Here is a 15,121-nt window from a genome sequence, read left to right as displayed (position 1 = left end):
GAGGAAAAGATTTGTCGGCGCCTTAAGGGATCATGTCTGCCGTCCTCTTTCCAGTCAGAGGAAGCAAAAAGTCGACGGTTGAGCAATGTGTGCTGCAGCTTGTGTGTCTGTGGATTTTACAGCAAGGGCTGCACTGTGCGTAGTGGTTAGCGCCCTCGCCCCCCAGCGGTTCAGATACCGACTGGGACCTTTCTTTGTGGGATTTCTCCGGGTAATTCAGGCACAGGCTAGCGACCTGTCCATGGTGTGCCCATCGTAAGGTTTAGTTCATACATTCATAAAGTTTTGCTTGTCTGGAGGGGGACCTAGATGCAAACAAGATGGCGCCCATCATCATCGGTCGGAAGCGAAGATTATACAGCTAAACCTAACTCAAAAGCAAGAATTGTAATAAAAATTAAAAATAAATTCCAATAAAGTAGTTAAAATGTTTTTTTTTTATGGTGATCTATCTATCTATCTAGATGGCATCACTTTATCGCGATAGACAGACCGATTATCTCGTATCACAAAATAACAGGCATAAAAATGGTAGGTTAGGTTATTTTCAGCTTCCGTAGGGAAGAAATATCGTCTAACCCCATTGTTATTTAGAACGCAGTAATAGTAGCATTGTCTTCAAAAATCCTGGGACGCGGAAACCTTACATTTTGGGATCGGGTTTGTTCTGGATCCCATCTTCCAATCGCTCCAAGTAGGAATAGGTTAACCCTTGTGCTATCTTAGATGACCCCACCCTTCCATTGAGGTGTTCTCCCTACCATGACAAAGGTGGATAAAGGTGGAAAGCTTTCATGTAATCCATGGACACCCGTGAGGTTCACAAATCATTGAAGAAAAAAGGTTCTGCGCACTGTCTAGTGGGTCTAGATGACCCAACTCCCAATGGTAAAGTCCTAGGATAGCACAAGGGTTACATGGCACAATAGGCACATGACTGTGCTGCTGACGTAGAATTCTAATCGCAGATGCTGTCATCAGCTTGTGTCACATCTTGCAGAGATTGGGTTGATTCCCTTCCGATGGCCTTGCAACCAATGCAACCCAAGTGATTCAAGTAGAGTATAAAACAGGCTTTAGGCTCCCCGAAAGGGACATAGCAGGTTCAGAAAATGGATGGATGGACGGACGGACTGATGCTAATCAGTGATACATTTGTTCAACATGACTTCAACAACGCCAAAAAGTTGGATAAAAAGGCAATTTCAAAGCTAAAAGCAGCAGAAAGGAAACGATTGTGTGGTCCATTGGTTTTTGCTGTTGTGTTCTGTACATCCCAGCCAGTGTGTTCATGTCAGACCCTGTGTGTAATAAATGGGCAGAAACTCAGGCTCCATATGGTCATGCCTGATGCAGGATTTACTCCAGATTCCCCTGATATTGACCCGTTTCAAGTTTCTGTGTACATTTTCCAAAGCTGACCCAAAACGTGTTCGTTGCCCAGCGCAGCCAAGTTCATCCATGTCGTTGGCTCATGAAGTCCAGGAAAACAGGCCGAGAATTTTAGGTGGCGCACCAAGGTGAGCCTTATATTTCCACCAACATTTTTGGTTAGCTACATTCCCCAAACAAGGTGTTGAAATGCAGTTAAAGTAATTAATTTACATGTGCTTCTTCAATCAAGTGTCTCTTTTTTGTATTTACACAACAAATTGGATCAAACGATGACAGATTTCTGGATTATTGTTGAAAAATAAATCTTAAATGTACCTGACAAAAAAGGGTGTTAGCAATATTCCAGGCATCCATGTAAACCTTGTGCTATCCTAGACACTTTAACGTTGGGAGTTGGGTCATTTAGACCCACTAGACAGTGCGCTGAACCTTTTTTCTTCAATGATTTGTGATCTTCACTGGTGTCCATGGATTACATGAAATCTTTCCACCTTTATTCACCTTTGTCATCTTGTCATTCAACGAAAAGGACGTTACAACCCATTGCTGAAGTATCTAAAGTGACGGATTCAACAAAAGTTATCAAGAAACCCTTCGGGATCACGGTCCACTTGCCCTACTGCTTGTGTAAATTTGCTGACTGTGCCTAAAGAGGCTTTTGGATTTAGTACAACTTTCTGGGCAGCGCTGGCTCAGAAAATCTCCCACAAATCCCATAAGTGGAGCTGAGGGTAAACCTGTGACAGTTACAGATGGTTAAGCACACGGGATTCTTGTTGGACGATGACCGGAAGGTACATAAAGAGAATGGTTGACGGTAAATAATCCAACAGGAAAAAAAGTCTTGGAGGGTAAAAAGACCAAATGGGAGCAAAAAAAACAAAACAGATCAAAAACAACAGCAGGCAGAGGCTGAACTGGAGTGTAGTGAGGTCATCGTGAGGTCACTGCGAGGGCGGAGAGACAAATCTGAATGGAGGAGAAAGGTCAACTCTCTGCTCTTACGAGAATAAGCTTTTCAGCGCGATTTAAACTGTTAACTGCTGCCCAGATCCTGGATTTCCCAGGTCTTTTGAGCAGTTGTGGGATTATGTGGCATCAGAAGGGGGTCACAGCAACATGTCTGTAAGGTCACAGCTATATAGTACGTTTTTTTTCACCGCAAGTTGGATTCGACAAATCCAACAACCCAACCGGCCAGAGCACCTGGGTATTTGAAACCGTCTTCTCTTGGTTTGTTCAATCAATCATCCTAAAGCCTCCATGACAGTAATAGGAACTCAATTAATTGTTTTGACTTTAATTTCTAAAGAAGAAAAAATAACTAGCTAAAAAATATATTTTTTAAAATATTTTGCTTCGTTACCATGTGTTTTAGTAAGTACGAAAACTTCACCTTCGGCAAACTGGCTGTACGTGTTTGTCAAATCATAAAAGTAAGAAAAAAAGTCAATAATTTTACGATGACCTTGGAGAAAGTCGCAATCATCATTGTTTGACGTTTTTTTTCATGTAGATAACATGGACGTATTTGCCATCCCATACTGCTAACCTACAGGCATTAATCATGAAAAGGTACCAGTACTCAACTGGTGTTACCATGGCAACGTAAAACATAAGACGTGTGCATGACATTGAACCTACAGCTTGCACATCAAGCTACAAATCTACTCAAAATAACAGATTCGAACTTGAGTTGTTGCCTAATCACAGCCATGTGTTTCGATGTTACCATGACAACAATCAACAAATAGCTGTGGCTATGAAAGGTAAAATACTTACTCCTGCGCACAAACACGAAAATGGCCTCACTTGTTAATAAACACCAAAGATTTAGAAATGTAGTCGCTATGGACTTTGGGGTTTTGTGAAGGACATATTGAGCCAAAATGATGCTAACATGACAAACTTTCAGCTAATTAGCGTATGAAATCAAACTGGACAGATTTGCAGAAATGCAAAGTTATTCAAAACTGTTATTACACTTTATTCCACCCATCTGCAGTCTGAAACGACATAAAAAAACTGTCATATTCAACAGAATACAGAGTTTTTTTTCTCATAGTGCACCTTTCGCGGTTCCTCGCCGATTCTTTTAGTACGATTTTGCGTGCAACTGATTTGTCGGTTGCGAATGAAACGGCTCTTTGACCCAGCTCTAGTAGAATAACTGATCTTATTCAAATTTAAAAAATGGACTTGATACGTGTTGAAACGCTGCCAACAAGCCTGTTTTGAAACGCGCAATTGTCACCTGTCAATCAAAAGACCACGCCCCGTTTGGAGCAATCTAGAACCACGACCTATCCTAGATTTTTCTAGTCTGAGTTCACGTTGGAAGTGTAGCGTTCTGCTATGGTTTAACTCATATTCCACACCGCATTCACGGTGCTCGGTCGGAAAGACCTAGAACGGCAAATGCGAGCTCACCACCCAAAACGCCGTTGATGTTGTTGAAGTATGTTTTTATCCCCAAGTAGCTTCCTAATGATGCTCGAGGTGTTAGGAGGCGACTGATCAAAATCCCCTGGAGGACTTTAAATTTGTAGCTGCTACTGAGGGTTTTTTTTTTCAAGAATTCTCAAAAATTCAAGATAGCGGCCTCTACCCAAGGTCAAAGGTCAAAAACGCTTCGGTGGTGGTCGAACCTGGTAGAGTTTGTGTGGGAAAAACGTTTTTTATTTACATTTATTTGAATGAAATAAAATATCCGCCAAGCAGTAGGTTCTGTAGCTATCCCATAATAATTTCAAAACTTCCTTTAGACATCCCATAAAACTATTTTTTTTTTCGTTACTTGATTTTGGAAGAAAAAAATGTACAAAATCTTTTTTAATTGAGCCCAATAAGAGATTTTGGCCCAAGTAGTTATGTTGATGGTTCCTCCTGTGATGTCATGTTTTTTTTTGAGGGGGGGGGGTCACTATGCCCAAAATTATTTTTCACCAGATACTCAGTACTTTTGAGTATGTGGTGTTTGAAATTTCATGATACTCGCTCAACCCTAAGTTTTTAGTCCCGCACTCTGTGAAAATTAGGAAATTGCTAAATTTCATGATTTGCTGTAGGTTCTGCCCCCATCCCATAATAATTTCAAAGCTTCCTTTGGATATCCCCTGAACGTGGGTTTTGGTTTCATAACTGGATTTTGAAGTATTTTTCTTGAGCCCCATAAGAGTTTTGGCCCCATTCATCGTTTTGACATTATCTCCTGTCGTGATGTCATCGTTTTTTTTTTATGTGTTTTTTTTTTTTTTTTTTTTGCCAATGCTGAAAAAAAATCTTTTTCACCATCTGCGTTTTTCTAGTATGTGTCAGGGACTAACTTTCTACTCATCGGCCCAGTATGAAAGAAGACTTGTTTAAACGATACCTACCTCTATAGGTGCTGTTTTTAGTTTTTTTTGAGAATGTCATCACATTTTTCATAGTTTTTTTTATGACTGTGACTGACCTATGCGAGTCCGCCACAGCGCGCATGGCCAACAACAAACATTTAACACCATTCTACAATGTTGGCAGCTTTAATTTGTCCTGTTTCAACTGGTTTTGATTAATGAGAATGTTCCGGCTAACTCACAGTAGAAGAATAATCCATCATAGATGAAGCAGCTTGACTTTTTCAAACCAATATGGCCAAAAAAAATGAGACACATTTCATGTCTTCATCAATCTGTTGTTTTTACTTGTCTTTTCTTCTAAATGTGTTTTAATTTTCATCCCTCACTACTGACAGTGCTGATGCTCTCTACCCAGCACCGGCTCTGCCTAATAGTCGGTAACATTTTTTAAAAAATTAGAACGTTCTGAAAGTGTCACGTCGGCTGTGCTTGGAAGCGCCGTGTAGAAACGCTTAACAGCATGTGAGCTGGAACTTGTTCCGTTCAAATCTGCCACCGATCGGAGCCAGCACACACTGGCGCGGCGTTTGCACATTCAGGCGCCGCACCGGCATTTGCTCACATGTGCACGGTCCCGCTGGTGGGAGACCGGGTCAAACGGAGCCGCTTTTGGGGAGATGTCAGAAATGCACAGAAGTGTTCAAGTTTTGGCAAATGTTCACATTTTTTGTTTTGTTTTTTTGGCAGTCCTCTTCGCCACACAGACTCGCACATTCTGGACTGGCTGTGAGCTAAAAGAGAAACTTTGCTTCGATGGTTATATAACTTTGCAGATTTTAGGTAGTCACCCGATCCAGAACCTGATGGAACATAAAGCTGAGTAACCTGTGTCTCACGGTGCCCCATTGTTGTCACACACTAAAGACACTAATGATTAATTACAAATATTGATAATATTTGTGTTTTTTAATAAAAATTTATCAACAAAATGTTGGAAAAAGGCTTTAAGAAATACAGAAAGCCCTGATATTTAAACGCTCTGTGATTTATTCTTTTCGACTGCTGTCAATCAAATGACCACGCCCCTTTTGGAGCAAAATTTGTTACAAAATACAAATGAGCGTAGATCGTAGAATAACTGTACATAATCTAGAAATTGATTGTGAAAAATGCTGAAACATTGCCAGAAAGCCTATTTTAGAACTGGGAATGCAATTGTCAATCAGATGACCACGCCCCTTTTGGAGCATAATTTGTTCTAAAATCCAAATGAAGTGGGATGGTAGATTGAACGGAGATGATCAAAAGATTGGACTTGATAATTGCTGTAACATTGCCAATAAGCCTATTTTAAAATTGGGGATGCGGTTGTCAACTGTCAATCAAATGACCACACCCCTTTCTGAGTCAAATTTCTTCTAGAATATAAAGGAGTTTAGATCGTAGAGCAGCTGTACACAATCCAAAAACCGGGCCTACAATCGTGCCAGAGAGCCCATTCTGAAACTGCAGATGCAATTGTCACTTGTCAGTCAAAGACCACGCCCCCTTTGGAGCAAAAAAAAGCATATATATATAATTAGGTTAACAGATCTGTATCTTTCAGAAAATTAGTATTTTTTATAGTACAAGTCACAGAAGTTCAAAAAAAAAGCATGATAAAAAAGACTAGAAGAGAGGGAATAGAAAAAATTTAAAAAAAGTCTCGATATAAATAGGAAAAATATAATAAAATTCCGAAGGAGAACAATCAGATTTTCTTCCATGCTTGCTCTGAACGGCGCATCTTCTTTGGCGTTTGTATCGATAGCGAGTACCGATGTAGGCGTCTACAGTGCCCTCTAGTGGTTGGTTAAATATATGTTTGTTTCAAATAAAAATGTAGTTGGTTAAGAGTAGGGGCGGGGCTAAAGGGGGGCGGCGCAACTTATACTTGAATTATACCATAATTAGAAATTATTACAATTTTGATTAGTGAGACTAACTATAAAAAGGTCAGATTTAAAAATAAAATTAAGCTATGTCAATTTAGTGATTTTAGGGTGCATTGAAAAGTGTTTTACTTGCTTCATTTCATCCTGAAAAATAACAAACAAACATTTCTTACCAACTAACTTAAAAGTAATCTATTGTTGTTGGAGTTTTTTTCTAATAAAGAAAATATAGGAAGAAAATTAAAAACATGCTGGCAATAAAGAAAAAGGCTCAGCGGCAGAAACCCAAACCAAAAAGTCAATTAAACTTCGTCCACAGGGACGACACAAAGACACAACACAAAATATGACGGAAAACCAAACAAAAAAAGAGGCAGGAATCCATCAACGGAAGAAGAAAAAGGCAACAAGAAAGAAAAGAGCTCGGCGCCCGTGGAGGACGAAGGAGAAGTCGAAAAGAGAAGAACAAAATGCTTTCATAAATCACTCCGGAAGATCTGATGCGGATTTATGGCTTTCAAATGTCAGTAAAGGAGAGGAATTGAAATGAAGAAAACAAGACAGAAAAAACAGAACCCGGTGCGATGACAATTCTTGGCTTAAAGGAGTTGTTTTGCCTTAAGTCGAGCTGCTCGTCCCTGGAGCGGGTCGGAACCAGGCGAGCAGCTCGTCTCTGGAGCGGGTCGGAACCAGGAGAGCAGCTCGTCTCTTGAGCGGGTCGGAACCAAGCGAACAGCTCGTCTCTGGAGCGGGTCGGAACCAGGCGAGCAGCTCGTCTCTGGAGCGGGTCGGAACCAGGAGAGCAGCTCGTCTCTTGAGCGGGTCGGAACCAAGCGAACAGCTCGTCTCTGGAGCGGGTCGGAACCAGGCGAGCAGCTCGTCTCTTGAGCGGGTCGGAACCAGGCAAGCAGCTCGTCTCTGGAGCGGGTCGGAACCAGGCAAGCAGCTCGTCCCTGGAGCGGGTCGGAACCAGGAGAGCAGCTCGTCCCTGGAGCGGGTTGGAACCAGGCGAGCAGCTCATGTCTGGAGCGGGTCGGAACCAAGTGAGCAGCTCGTCCCTGGAGCGGGTCAGAACCAGGCGAGCAGCTCGTCCCTGGAGCGGGTCGGAACCAGGCGAGCAGCTCGTCCCTGGAGCGGGTCGGAACCAGGCGAGCAGCTCGTCCCTTGAGCGGGTCGGAACCAGGCAAGCAGCTCGTCTCTGGAGCGGGTCTGAACCAGGCGAGCAGCTCGTCCCTGGAGCGGGTCGGAACCAGGCGAGCAGCTCGTCCCTGGAGCGGGTCGGAACCAGGCGAGCAGCTCGTCTCTTGAGCGGGTCAGAACCAGGCAAGCAACTCGTCTCTGGAGCGGGTCGGAACCAGGCAAGCAGCTCGTCCCTGGAGCGGGTCGGAACCAGGAGAGCAGCTCGTCCCTGGAGCGGGTCTGAACCAGGCGAGCAGCTCGTCTCTGGAGCGGGTCGGAACCAGGAGAGCAGCTCGTCTCTTGAGCGGGTCGGAACCAAGCGAACAGCTCGTCCCCGGAGCGGGTTGGAACCAGGCGAGCAGCTCATGTCTGGAGCGGGTCGGAACCAGGTGAGCAGCTCGTCCCTGGAGCGGGTCAGAACCAGTCGACCAGTCGATGTGTCGCACTTCATGAGGCAAATGGTGGTCACACCAGATACTGACTGGTTGTCTGAGTCCCCTGACCCCCTCAATAAAACTAAACTGATGATTTCAGAGTGGCCTTTTCTCGTGGCCAGTCTAAGGCACACCTGTGCAATAATCATGCTGTCTAATCAGCATCTGGATATGGCACACCTAGGAGTTGGGATGGATTGTCTTGGCAAAGGAGATATTCTCACTATCACAGATTTAGACAGATTTGTGACCAATATTTCAGAGAACTGGTTATTTTGTGTATGTGGAAAATGTTTCACATCGAGTTCACACATTGAGTTCATACCATAAAAAATGGGAGCAATAACAAAAGTGTTGAGTTTATATTTTTGGTCAGTGTATGTTACTGGTTGAAATCAACACACACACACATTTATGATACAGGGTAAAGGACACTGCATGTTGCTGCTTGCTGTACAGTTTTAATACGACTACACAGTCAACAGGATTCATTTGGAATTATTTGTAGTTTATGCCAATATATATGTATGTATATATATATATATATATATATATATATATATATATATATATATATATATATATATATATATGAATATATATATATATATATATATATATATATATATATATATGAATATATATATACAGCAACAAACGTGCTTTAAGTCTTAAAAGGTTAGCATGAATGCTGAATCGTAGAAAAAACCAAAAGCTAAAACGATGGCCCATAAGTTTCCCAGTTTCATGATATTCATTCATTAATATACAATTGTAACAACAGAATCACAAATCACCTTCAAATATTTTAAAGTTTTTAGTTTACTAGCAAACATTTAGCTATTAGCATTTTTACTGCTAATTAGCAACTGTAGAAAATGGGATTGTAATGTATTTATACATACTTTCAGATACGGGTTATCAGAGCTATGGATGAGGCGGGAGAGTAGTTAACATGACGTACTTTCTTATTCTGTTGCGAACAGTCTTAAATCAGTACTACGGATAGCAGCAGGGACATTTACAAAAGCAATAGCTTAATTCACCGAACGTTACACTGAATCTGTCTGGATGTTTTCTCGAATCCAGTTTCAACACCATGTGGACACAACTTCTGCAAAAACGCAATCACTCAGCTCTGGGACGTCATCCTTCCCTGTGAGTGTCCTCTGTGCAAAGAGACCCACCACACCAGACCTGAACTGAAGGTCAACACGCTGCTGCTCTCCCAGATGGTTTCTTGGTTTTCGTTAGAAGTTCCGCAAAAAGCCAACAGAAGTTCACAACAACAAGCCGCTAAAGCCGGAGAGGTTCCCTGTGACATCTGCATTGGAACTAGACTGAAGGCTCTTAAATCCTTCCTGGTGTGTCTCCTCTCCTACTGTGAGATTCCCCTGGAGCCTCATCTGACAGCTTCCCGTCTTAAAAAGCATCAGCTGACAGAACCCAAGGAGAACCTGGAGGACAGGATCTGCACAAAGCATGAGAAACCTCTGGAAGTGTTCTGCAAAACCGACCAGACTTCAGTTCTGCTCCGGTCTGGACCACAAGTCTCATGATATCCTTCCTCTGAAAGAAGAATCTGAAGCCAAGAAGGCCAAACTGGTGACGACTGAAACTGGGATAATGTTGCAAATGCGAGAAATGAAGCTTCAGGAGATCAAGAAAGCACAAAAACTAAACGATGATTCTGCAGACTGATAGACAGTCCTAGGTGTGGAGATTTTGACCGCTCTGAAGGAGTCTATGGAGAGAGCACTTAGTGACCCCCTACAGGAGATCCAAGACTTAACAGAAAGCTACAAAGGAAAAGGCCAAAGACCTCATCAAAGCCCTGGAACCGGAAATCGCTGGGCTCAAGAGGAAGATCTCTGTGATGAAGCAGCTTTTAGAATCTGAAGACCACCTTGACTTTCTTGAAACGTTCTCGGCTCTGAATCCTAGTCCACCAACCAAGGACTGGACAAGTGCCGGTGTCACTGTACCATTAGATGAGGGAGCCACGCTGAGAGCCGTGACTGCATACAGTCACAGCAAAGATTGGGACGTTTTTGACTGAAGGCGAGCTGAACATAGTCAAGAAGTTTGCAGTAGACGTGACTGTTGATCCTCAAACTGCAAAATCTTTCCTTGTCTTGTCTTATGATAGAAAACGAGTTCACTCTGTGCAAAAGGTAAGGAACGTCCCGAACGAACAATCCAGAGAGATTTTCCCATTGCTGTGCCGTTTTGGGAGAGTAGAGTTTCTCCAGGGGCAAATCTAACTTTGAAGTTGAGGTGAAGGGACAACCATTCTGGTTCATTCAGGAGTCTGCTGAAAAGACTGGACAGATCTTGCTGTCCCCTGAGAATGGCTTCTGGACAATTTGAGAAAAGGAGAAAAACTCAAATCTAATGAAAGTGAACCTTTTGATCTGACCCGGTCTGTGCCTGAGAAGGTGGGCGTGTTTGTGGATTTCGACGTGGGGCTCAAAATGATGTCAACATTGGAGCTAAAGCTCGAGTGTTAAAAGGTTAAATTAAATAAAATGTAACATTAGAGTATGCTTCTGTTGTTTCTGGAACAAAAAGGTTTTGTTTGTACGAGTTTCATCTTTTGCACACACACATTTGTCATCAGCGTATATTGACAGTTTCAAATGTATCCTTAAGGTATAATGTCCTGGAAATTAAGGGCAGATGTCATTGATATTGTTGCACGATCACTTGCGAATTCCCATTATGCTAATGGCTCAGATCAGTTTCTTTTCTTAAGTGTTATATTGATTGTGGGAGTCGTCTGTTTTGATAAGCTTCTGGTGTTTCATCTCAACCTGCAAAATATTCATTCTAATGAATAATAAAAACCAAAACCTGCCCACCGAAAGGCCTGTTCAAGGAATTTGTCAAACACACATCTGTCGCCACAACTTTCAAGGAGGTTTGGTGTCCTGGTGCTTTCACACCTCCACACATGATGTCCAACCTCATAAAGAAGATGAGGAGGAGGAAGTGGAAGCTGCACTCTTCCTCCTTTGGAGGCGAGGAGCAGATGGTGAGAGAGATTGGAAACATCGTTTGGAGTTGGCCAACTCTGGGCTAATGGCAAGCTGTGCTGGAAGCGCCACGCGGGAGCGAGGGGCTTAAACTGCCTTACTATGCAGAGCTGGCTTGTTACAGTGCATCACGGTGTGTGTGTGTGTGAGAGTTTGGAGAAGTCGTGCGTTTTGTGTGTGAGTAGCAGTAATAGAGAGATAAACAAGGAAGTGAGCCCAAAAGTTTTACAAATACAGGGTTGCACTAAGAAACGCCCAATCCTACAGAAAGTAAAGGTGTGTATTTATCTCAATTTGACATAACATTTGACAAATCGCCACGTGAACATAACAAAATAAGCCTAAAATATTACATAGAAATTTGCAAACAAGCCTAAATTAACAAGTAAACATCGGATAACAAAATTAATTGTCACATAAACAACAGAGAACAGGCTAACATTTTCACATGAACATTGGAAAACACGCTTTAATTGTTGGGCAAAAATCGGAAAACAAGCTTAAGTCGTCACGTAAACATTGGAAAACAAGTTTAAGTCGTTGAGTGAAAATCAGAAAATAAGCTTAAGTTGTCACGAAAACGTCATAAAAAAAGCTAACATTTTAACGGAAACATTGAAAAACAATGATCAGAAAACAAGCTTAAATTGTCAGGTAAAAATTGGAAAAAGACCTTAAGTCGTCACAAAAACATCGGAAAACAGGCCAAAGTCGTCACGTGAACAATGTAAAATAAGCTTAAATTGTCACTAAATATTTTAAAAACAATCTTAAATTTTTACATTAATATCGGAAAACAGGTTTACGTTGTCACATAAACATAGATCAAACAAGTTTTAATTGTTGAATAAACAAAAAGAAACAAATTTAGGTTTTTACGTAAAATAGTAAAACAACCTTGAGTCGTCATGTAAATATAGGATAACAAACTAACATTTTCACGTAAATATCAGAAAATAAGAGTTCACGTCGTTAAAGGACAAGAAAAATGGTGGTTCTTTTGACAGTCCTCCCTGTGGTCTCTTGAAAACAGCTTTTTCACACCTCCCTGTCTTTTCCAGTTTCTGAGAAACATCACATGAACATTTCATCTCTGCGTTCAGTTCAGCTGGAGTTCATCTGACACTGAAACCGAGCCCCAGTCTCCCACGAGATCTTCTGAAAACCTGTGAGCGACTGCACTGGAACCCCCACAGTTTTCCACCTCCTTTTGACCAGCAGCAGGATGTCGGATCATTTTCGGCAGAGCTGTCAACGGCCATTGCGGGGAGGTCCAAACGCTTGAAGCGTGAAGTCATCTGCTTACGGTCGGCCTAGACACTCAAAGGACCTGACATCTCACCACTCAGATGTACAACTTCTTAGCATCTCAAGAAATCTGAGGGGTTTGATAATCGCTCATAGGGTCAGAGATGAACAATCGGGACACAATAAGTTCATAGAGTGTGTGCGTCACCCAAACCACCGGACGACGACTCTGACGAAGACAAAACGTGTCTGTCAAAACATGTCAGGTATGTGTAACCCTTGTGCTATCCTAGGCACTTTAACGTTGGGAGTTGGGTCATCTAGACCCACTAGACAGTGCCCTGAACCTTTTTTCTTCAATGATTTGTGATCTTCACTGGTGTCCATGGATTACATGACATCTTTCCACCTTTATCCATCTTTGTCATGGTAGGGAGAACACGTCAATGTAAGGGTGGGGTCATCTAAGATAGCACAAGGGTTGAACATAACCCATGTCTGATAACAAAAGAAGCAAGAAGTCAGAAATTAGTACACATTAAGAATCTCACTAGTCAAGTTCAACGATTGACAGATCCAACGACGGTTCCTACCATTTGATAGGAAGACCTATGACGATGAAAATAATCTGTATGTTATCACCATTTAGGGATTGGTACCATTCTTACTTTGTTCTGTTGCTCTAACCGTCAAAGCTGAAAAAAATAAGCCAACTTTGTCCCTCAAAACATTTAAGTGTGATGAAACAGTGTGACAGGATGAAGGAGGGCACTAAAATATAGCTAAGATGCTTTATTTTATACTCTGTATCGCCACGACAACGGTCTTCTGTTCTCTGGAATCTTTTGTTGTGAAGTACAGACACACTTTTTCAGCATTTTGGCAGAAGCTCCGCCCTCCCTCACCCGTTGTTATATGAGCCTGCCCACAATTGTTAAAAAAAGTGAAAGGATTGGATAGAATCGCACGACAAAACTGAAAAGTCAATAGCTGAATACAAGTCAATAGCTACGTTTAAATGGATAAGAGTCATCGGAATGAACGCCTGATCGGAAGAAAATTGCGTCATGTAAACACGGCGTACAGTATACTCTGTCCCGATCAGACTCATTCAAATCAAAATTTCTTTCCGATCGAGATAGTTGGGTTATACCGATTGTTGATCCAATCGTTGTGCATCTGAACAGTTTATTCTGATTGTGGGTTGCTACTGCTCTGGCTTTACGTAAAGCACAGACGGAGTGGCGCTCCAGGGAAAGCTTTGGTCGCCTGCTCCACCCGTGTGAAGCATGTTTCTGAGCAGAGCAGCCGGACTAGCTTCATGTTTGCCGGCAGGGGAGGGTCCTTTATTACGGTGTGCGCTCCAGTCATGTCCAGACCAAATAAAGGCTAAAGTTACTCCCACATGTGTTTTTTTTCAGTCAAGATGCACATTACTGCCTTGCCCACATGGATAGATTTGGACATTGTAGTCAATGGGGATTGACTTCCATATTTATCAAGCCTCGTAGTGGTTACATGCAGAACTGCACCAATTTCATTGTCAGATGAGCTTCAGTCGGGAAGTCAAAGTATCACCTTTTGGTCCAACATTGTCCAGACTCTCCGAACTTTCCACCGTTTTCTAACGATAACCTTTAAAACCAGAGTTGTTTTTTTTTGTTTCCTTATTTCTTAAGTTCTGACCGAGCAAACACACCACATGAAACTCCTCACTATTCCACTTTTGGAGCAAAAACTTTTAGCCACCTAGAAGAAATTCCTCGACTGCTCCTTTATTTTTAATAGTGGCCGGCATCAGGAAATGCCAGGGCCAACTGGGAGATCCTGCAGAGATAAGTGGCGCCAAAAGGCTGATGTCACTCCACCTCCCTCCCTCCCTTCCTTCCTTCACCTCCTCCCCTCTTTAAAGCAAAATGCCATGGGAGGGGTTGGACTTTCAAACAAGGTGAAGTGACAGGATCCTTCTGAACATTCAAGCATTCTAACGCCTCCTTCTATGATGCCAATGAGCCGTTCCCAGATGATGTAACACCCCACCCCCACCCTGATCAGTTTATGGGCCGATTTTTTTCCCCTTGCAATTCTTCTTTCTTACTGCGGCTAATGCCGCATGACTCCCACTGAAAACCCAAAATTTGCACCTAGTCTCCGGTAAAAATGATTTTTTGGCACAGTGAACGACTCGTAAACCCTCCCCCTCCAAAAAAAGATGACATCGCTGGCTGTGATGTCATCTGTCATCAAAAATGAATGGGACAAAGATCTCTTATGGAGGCCAAAAGTATCCAAATTCATGAACAAAAGATTAGCGTGTATCAGAGCTATCCAAAAAAATGTTTAGATTATTATGGGATGGCCACAGGACCTAAGGCTTGGAGGGCCAGTTTTGGAAATCTTCACCTTTTTGCATAATATGGAAATAGAAAACTTTAGATCGAGCAATCTTCACGTATTTTTCACAAACGCTACTAGGTTAAGTCTACAAACACAACCGAAGTTTCGTAGACCTTTGACCCCGAAACAGGTGGCCATTTTGAATTTTCAAAAACATC

The 15,121-nt window shown here is 42.2% G+C and overlaps 1 pseudogene; it reads left to right on the top strand.

Annotated features, from left to right (window-relative positions):
- Positions 1 to 9,344: 9,344 nt before the first annotated feature.
- Positions 9,345 to 11,997, top strand: LOC110016785 (zinc-binding protein A33-like; annotated as a pseudogene).
- The last annotated feature ends 3,124 nt before the right edge of the window (positions 11,998 to 15,121 follow it).

The sequence above is a fragment of the Oryzias latipes genome, chromosome 2 (assembly GCF_053564925.1).
Source record: "Oryzias latipes strain Hd-rR chromosome 2, Olatipes_Hd-rR_3.1".
In the NCBI taxonomy this organism is placed as follows: domain Eukaryota; kingdom Metazoa; phylum Chordata; class Actinopteri; order Beloniformes; family Adrianichthyidae; genus Oryzias; species Oryzias latipes.
The sequence above is the reverse complement of the archived record's forward strand: the minus strand, read 5'-3'. Positions and strand labels throughout refer to the sequence as shown.